The sequence below is a fragment of the Otolemur garnettii genome, unplaced genomic scaffold, assembly GCF_000181295.1.
Source record: "Otolemur garnettii isolate 467f Iridium unplaced genomic scaffold, OtoGar3 scaffold00007, whole genome shotgun sequence".
NCBI lineage: Eukaryota > Metazoa > Chordata > Mammalia > Primates > Galagidae > Otolemur > Otolemur garnettii.
The window spans coordinates 11489373-11496390 of NW_003852402.1; positions in this window are offsets into that span (position 1 = coordinate 11489373).

A 7018-nucleotide genomic window follows, 5' to 3' on the forward strand; every position below is an offset into this window, starting at 1 on the left:
GGTCCGGGCTGGGGATTCGAACCCGCCACCTTAGGTGTATGTGGCTGGCGCCTTAGCCGCTTGAGCCACAGGCGCTGAGCCAATGGGGGGATTTTTCATTCATTCAATTATTATTTATCAATTGTCTCAATGTATTAGGTACTATGCTAGGCTGGTTGAAAGAAGGAATTTGAGGTATCCTTGTTTTCTATCCTGTCATTCTCCTTTAACATCAAGCCTTGACTATTATCCAAAGATAATATTTAATATTATCTTGGCTGGGCATGATGGCTCACACCTGTAATCCCAGAACTTTGAGAGGCTGAGGTAGAAGGATTACTTGATGCCAGGAGTTCAAGACCATCCTGGGCAACTTAGCAAGACCCCCTTGCTGCACAAAAATTTAAATATTAGCTGAGTGCAGTGATGCCTGCCTGTAGTCCCAGCTACTTGGGAGGCTGAGGCAGGAAGATCACTTGAAACCAGGAGTTTGAGGCTACAGCGAGCTATGATCATGCCATTGCACTCTAGCCTAGGTGACAGAGTGAGACCACGTGTAAATTAATAATATCTTAAAACTGGTGTTCAGGGTGGCACTTGTGGTTCAAAGAAGTAAGGCACCGGCCCCATATACTGGAAGTGGTGGGTTCGAACCTGGCCCTGGTCAAAAACTACAAAAAAAAAAAAAAAATCAGAAAAACAAAAAAACTGGTGTTCGTTTTGTGCACCTTCAGTTTCACAGATGTAGTCAATGTGGTCAAGCTTCTGATTGTCCATTTCTGACCTTTTCTATATTGATTATGAAGCAGAATAACATTTAGATATTTATTAATTAGGATAAGTAAGCTTCTGGAAAAACAACAACAAACAAAAACCAAACCTCCGTGGTTTAACAAAATTACGGCTTATTTCTTGCTCACATCACAGTCTCATGACCTGGGGCGGCTCCTTAAGCAGCTTTCCTCCTGTTGATGACTCAGGGATCCAGGCTCCTTTCGTCTTGTGATGCTCTGTCTTCAGCTCAGGGTCTCCACAGCTGCTATGGAAGGAAATGAGAGGGCTATGGGACTGGCAGGGGTGTTTGGGGGAGCTAGTCCAGGAAGTGGCTTCTCATTTTTACCCACATTTTACTGGCCAGAATGTTGTTATACATCCCTGTCCCGACTTAAGGGAGGTTGGGAACTGTCCCTGTGTTTACAGGAGTGTAGCATAGACAATGTCTTTGCCACAGACATATTATGTTCTCCCTCCCCTTACTCTCCCAAGTATCTGCTGCTGTTTCCACCCCTCCCTCATCTCAGGAATAAAAGTGTTATAGTGGAAATACAAAGAGAAAGAAGAATCCGGACTCAGCTTTTTGAATTTCAAAACAGACTTTGAAATATATGGCTTGCAAGAAAAGTATCTGTGTTTCAAAAGCCTGATCTTTTTTATCCCCAAACTCTAAACTCGGCGTGACTCTGGACATGAAATCTGTGTTCTACAAAACTCAAAGGTTCAAAAGAATCAGAATCCACCAGGAATAGTCTGGCAGCCCCACCCGGGAGAAGCTAATGCAGCCGGGGGTGAGGGGAAACAGGAGGTGACCCGAGTCTGGTGTGGGCTTCTGGAGGATGCCCCCCACCCCCACCCCGCCTCTTGCTTCTTCCTAGATGGAACTTCAGGGAGGAGATAGGGAGAAACAGAGCTCCGAGTCTGGGTGGCATCTGGAAAGAGGAGACATCTGGTTTGCTTCTTACTGAAGGTAGTTAGAGGTGACAGCTTTGCTGTATTTTCCCTCTGGCAAGCTGTGTGAGAGGTAAGGGGTACCTCCTCAGTGTCTACACCGCAGGCTGGAGACAGCTTCCCAGAGAGGCCTAAGGCCCCAGAGCAGTGTGGGTGCAGCCAGGGTTTCCCCATGCCCTTTGCAGAGGCAATCTGGGTGGACCAATGAGTGAGGATCGGATAGGAAAGCTAGGTGGAGGCCAGCTGGGATGGGTACTGACAGATAGGGACCTGGAGGGAGACACCTGAGCAGGTGTCAGTGGGACAACAAAGACTAAAGGCCCCAATACCTGGACAGGACAAAGGTCCAGGAGCTTATGCTGCAAATGGAATGGAGGATCAAGACAGCTCAGTTCTGTTTCAGAGAATGAGAAAAGTTAAACTCGGTTTCGTCTCCTCTTCTCTATGAGATTTGTATCTGCCCAAACTAAAATACCGTCAAAGACCAGGCGAGGCATTAAAAGGGGCAGTGGACATGGAGGGACAGGACAGGAATCCTTTAATCACTAACCATCCTGTGTGACCTTGAGCCAGTCGTTTCACCTCTCTGGTTCTCAGTTTTCTCATCTGTAAAATGAGAGGTAATGCTACCTGCTTTATGTGCTGGTTGTGAGGAGTAGATACAAACAAAACAAAATATAACAACACCTCCCTGGGGGCGGGCCTGGTACCCATTCGGGGCTCAGTGAATATCTAAACTTTCCTTGCGTTTCCCTTCTGAAAGGGAAATTGTTGCCAATTTAGATACACTATAATTCTTTGCAGAAAAGATGGGTCCGTGAGGTTATGTATACCACCGCCTGGAAAATACAATGAAGCCTTCCTCCACTGTGTGAGGGAGCAATAAAAACCTGGGACAAGGCACAAAACAATGAAAACACGACTTGAAAGCAGGGTTGGGGGTGGGCAGGGTGAGGAGGGGCGGTGGCTGTACTAAATGAAAAACAACAACTCAATACCCTGCTATCATCCTTCATCAAACTACAGAAATAGAAACCAGACAAACGCATTATGTGAAGGGCAAAAGGGTTGGCAAGGTTCTGGCCTATAGGAAAAACCCAGGTTCAATAATGCCATGAACAGAGGGAGGTAGGGAAGTGAGGTCAAAGTCAATAGCAGGGTTTGTGTCGGAAAGGCTGGCTTTACAGTCCTAATGAGGCTTAAACATCACACGTTCCTTTTTTGCTGAACTCAGTTTCTCATTAGGCTCTGTATCTTCTCCCAGATCAGCCAGCCACATGGCAGCAGTTGCTTCCACTTCCTCTGGCCAATGAATTATCAAGGGTATTCTTTGCCTTTCTTTTTTGGGGAAAGAAAGGTTTGGAGTAAAAAACAAAAACAAAAGCAAAAAAAAAAAAAATCAGTCTCTTCTCTCTCTGATTAGAGAGGTGATGGGTTCAGGGGAAAGACTAGGGCTCTAAGCACTTTCTTTAGAGGATTGCACAGTCAGGATCTCTTCTGCTCTGGACCTTTATCTGTTCTTCCAGGGAAAGTCTTATTTAGGTCTGTGGTTATGTTAACTGAATATTTCCAGGATCGTTGGAGTAGCCATGTTTTGTGTCAAACCTGGTAGGTGCTAGGGACACAGAAATCAAGAGAAGGATAAGAAAATGCTTATGTTCTCAGAGAACTTATAAATAAAAAGACTTATACTGCCAACTTGTCTGATGGCTGTAGGTAACCAGAGTACTGGGTTAACGGTAACTGGCATTTGACCAGATCTTTCCTAAGATTGATGATCTCCTAAGAGACTCACAATAGCCCCGGCTCCCTTTTCACAGATGAACAGCCCACCTGACTCTCCCAGTCTTCATTTATTTAAAGACCACAGCTACCTCCAGTCCATGTTCTTTGACTCCAATCCCTGTGCCTTTACCTCCTCAGAGTTTTCTCCAGGTAGCAGCCTAGTAGAGAGTGCCAAACTTGTCCTAAGTCCATGTAAAGGACACACACCTTTCATCAGAAACCATATCCTGGGAAACTCCTACTCATTTTTTTCTTTCTTTTTTTTGGCCGGGGCTGGGTTTAAACCTGCCACCTCTGGCATATGGGGCCAGTGCCCTACTTCTTTGAGCCACAGGCGCTGCCCCAACTCCTACTCATTTTTAAAGACCCAGGTCAGGCTGAGCGCGGTGGCTCACACTGGTAATCCTAGCACTCTAGTCCAAGGCAGGTATTGTTTGAGTTCAGGAGTTTGAGAACAGCCTGAGCAAGAGAGAGACCCCCACCTCTACTACAAATAGAAAAACTAGCCGGATGTGGTGGTGCATACCTGTAGTCCCAGTTACTCGGGAGCCTGAGGCAAGAGGATTGCTCAAGCCTAAGAGTTTGAAGTTGCCGTAATCTATGATGCCATGGTACTCTACCCGGGGCAACAGAGAGAGTCTCTGTCTCAAGAAAAAAAAAAAAAAAGAAGGAAATTAAATAAAAACTCAGGTCACATAATAATTCTGAGTGAATGAGACTTGTGTCTCCCTTGAGCAGAGGGAGTAACATCTTTCTATATCCCCTATTGCTTTTGGCATATGTAATAATCATATTAACAAGGATAATAGGTCTACTAATAATAGTAAAAAGTTCTAAGTTACCGCATACTGAGTGTGTCTCTGAACCAGGTGTCATGCTAAATGCTTTGTATGCATTATTTAATGCTCAAAAGAACCCCAGGGGAGATTCTGTTATTATCCTTGGTTTACAGATTGTATCAGTTAGGAGTTGAATTTGGCTGCATGTTGAAACCTGTCTACAAAGGCTTCACCAAATGAGAACTTATTTTTTCAAATAGCAATAAATTAGAGGTAGATGGACTCTGGCTAGCATGGCTGCTCCACAATACAATTCTCAGCCTTGGCTTTTGCTCTTGTGGACAAGATGTCCGCTGTTTTTCCAGTCTGTGTTCCAGGCAGGAGGAAGGAAGAAAGAGGAAAGGTGAAGGGTGAAGGGCAGAGGGCAAAAGGGTCTTTTCTTTTTGTGGTTTTGTCTTACTAATTGGGAAGGAATGCTGTCCCCTACCTACCTTTTGCTGGCCAGATTGTGTTACATGGCCAACCTTAGCTGTCCGAGAGCCTGAGAATTCTTTTTCCTGGGCAGATTTCAGCCCTGAATGAAACCTGAACTCTGTTAGAAACGAGCAAGAGGAAAATGAATATGGGGTTGGCGACTCCCAGCGCTTGTCATACAAATGAAGAAGCTGGGCCTCAGAGATGCCAAGGGTCTTGTCCAAGGGCAGATATATGGCAAAGTCAGCCTCAAACCCATGTCTGCTTGAAATCAGAATCTGTGTTTTTGACTGCTATGAGACATGACCTCCTTATCATGATGCATTGCAATCGTCTTTGTATTTCTTCATCCTTTCCTCTCTAGACTGAGCTCTTTGGTACTAAAAATAAATTTTATTCATCTTGGCATTCCAGACACTTGCCCATAGGTTGTTGAATGGATAAATGAATAAATGTTAGGACTATGGTAGTTTCTGCATCTAAAAATTCTTTCTAGGCTGAGAGCGGTGGCTCATGCCTGTAGCCCCAGGGCTTTGGGAGGCTGTGGTGGGAGGAATGCTTGAGGCCAGAAGTTTAAGGTTTCAGTGAGTTATGATATGGCCACTGCACTCTAGCCTGGGCAATAGAGCAAGACTTTGTCCCTAAAAAACAAGTAAATAAAAAAATTCTTTCTAGGAAAATATTCTTTAATGGCCTCTTTTTCCATAATGTTTCATAACTACTCCCAAGCAAGTAGCTGCAAATGTATATAAAAGAAATGATCCTGGTGTTTGTGCAGCCATGGGTACATTGGGCCTCTTCTGTCTACAGGCTTTGGTTCTCCTCACTTTCTCTAAATGCATAATGCTTGTTTACAGGGCAGGTCCAATTTCTCTTTGTTCTGCCTAATGGGTCAAACATTCCTATACTTCACTGCTCTATTTCTTAGGCACTTGAGTGCTACTTGAATAACAATAATTTGAGTCATAGGCTGCCCTGATTCCAAATCTCATTTCTTGTTGGGTCATGAAACAGCCCATGACAGACCTAATATCATTTAGATTTCAATATTTTGGCAAGGTAGGTAGGAACAAAAGAAGAATTCTTCTATTTTATTTATTTATATATTTATTTGAGACAAAGTCTCATTTTGTCACCATCGGTAGAGTGCTGTGGTGTCACAGCTCACAGAAACCTCAAACTCTTGGGCTTAAGCCATTCTCTTGCTTCAGCCTCTCAAGTAGCTGGGACTACAGGCACCTGCCACAATGCCCAGCTATTTTTTATTGCAGTTGCGATTGTTGTTTAGCTGTCCGTTCCGGTTTTGAACTGGACAACTTCAGTGTATGTGGCTGGTGCTGTAACCACTGCACTACAGGTACTGAGCCACAGAAGAAGAATTCTTAAGATACCAGTTTAATAGGTAATATTTTCAGAAAACAAACTTCTGATATCACTAGATTATTAAAAAAAAAAGAAAAGTTATTGTTTTTCCGTAGGACACCAAGAAACATTTCTGATTTTCCTTCAAAGCCATAATACTTCGTTGGGCAGGATTAGGTGGTGGAGTACTACCAACTGGAGACCCCTGACTTAGGTTGGGACTGTCTAATTCAGCTCAAGATCAAGCTTGCAGGTGCTTTGATTTCCATCTTACTGGAGCAAACCTCAATAGTAAGAGATGTCTGGGCTTCTCTTTCCGGCCCAGATACTTTCATAGGCCTGTAGCTAATAGCTTGCTATCACTAACCAAATTAAGATGATAAATAATTATCACTTACTAAGCAGTAACTATGTTTTACGCACGGTACTAAGAGCTTTATTTTATCTCATTTAATCCTACACTGTGACTATTAATATTGCCATCTTACAAATGAGATATGTAAAGCTTAGTGTGTAAAATAATTTGCCAAACAGAATTGTTGCACCAAGATGTTACTTGAGGAACTTTGTCTGCACCATCTGAATCTCTAACAGCTCTACCCAAGCTACCTTATATAATAAAAGCCCCAATAATGGTGATAATGATATCTTTTGATTTTTGACAATGAACATTTTTTTCATTCTCATTTAAAATATGAATAACATGATAATGGTAATAATAATAATCATAGCTAATAATTCTTGAGTGCTTACCATAAGTCATTCTGTTCAAAGTTCTTAAAATGTGATAATTCATGGCTTGGCGCCTATGGCTCAACGGGCTGGGGCGCCAGCCACGTACACCTAAGGTGGCGGGTTCGAATCCCCAGCCCGGACCCGCCAAACAACAATGACGGCTGCAACCAAAAAATAGC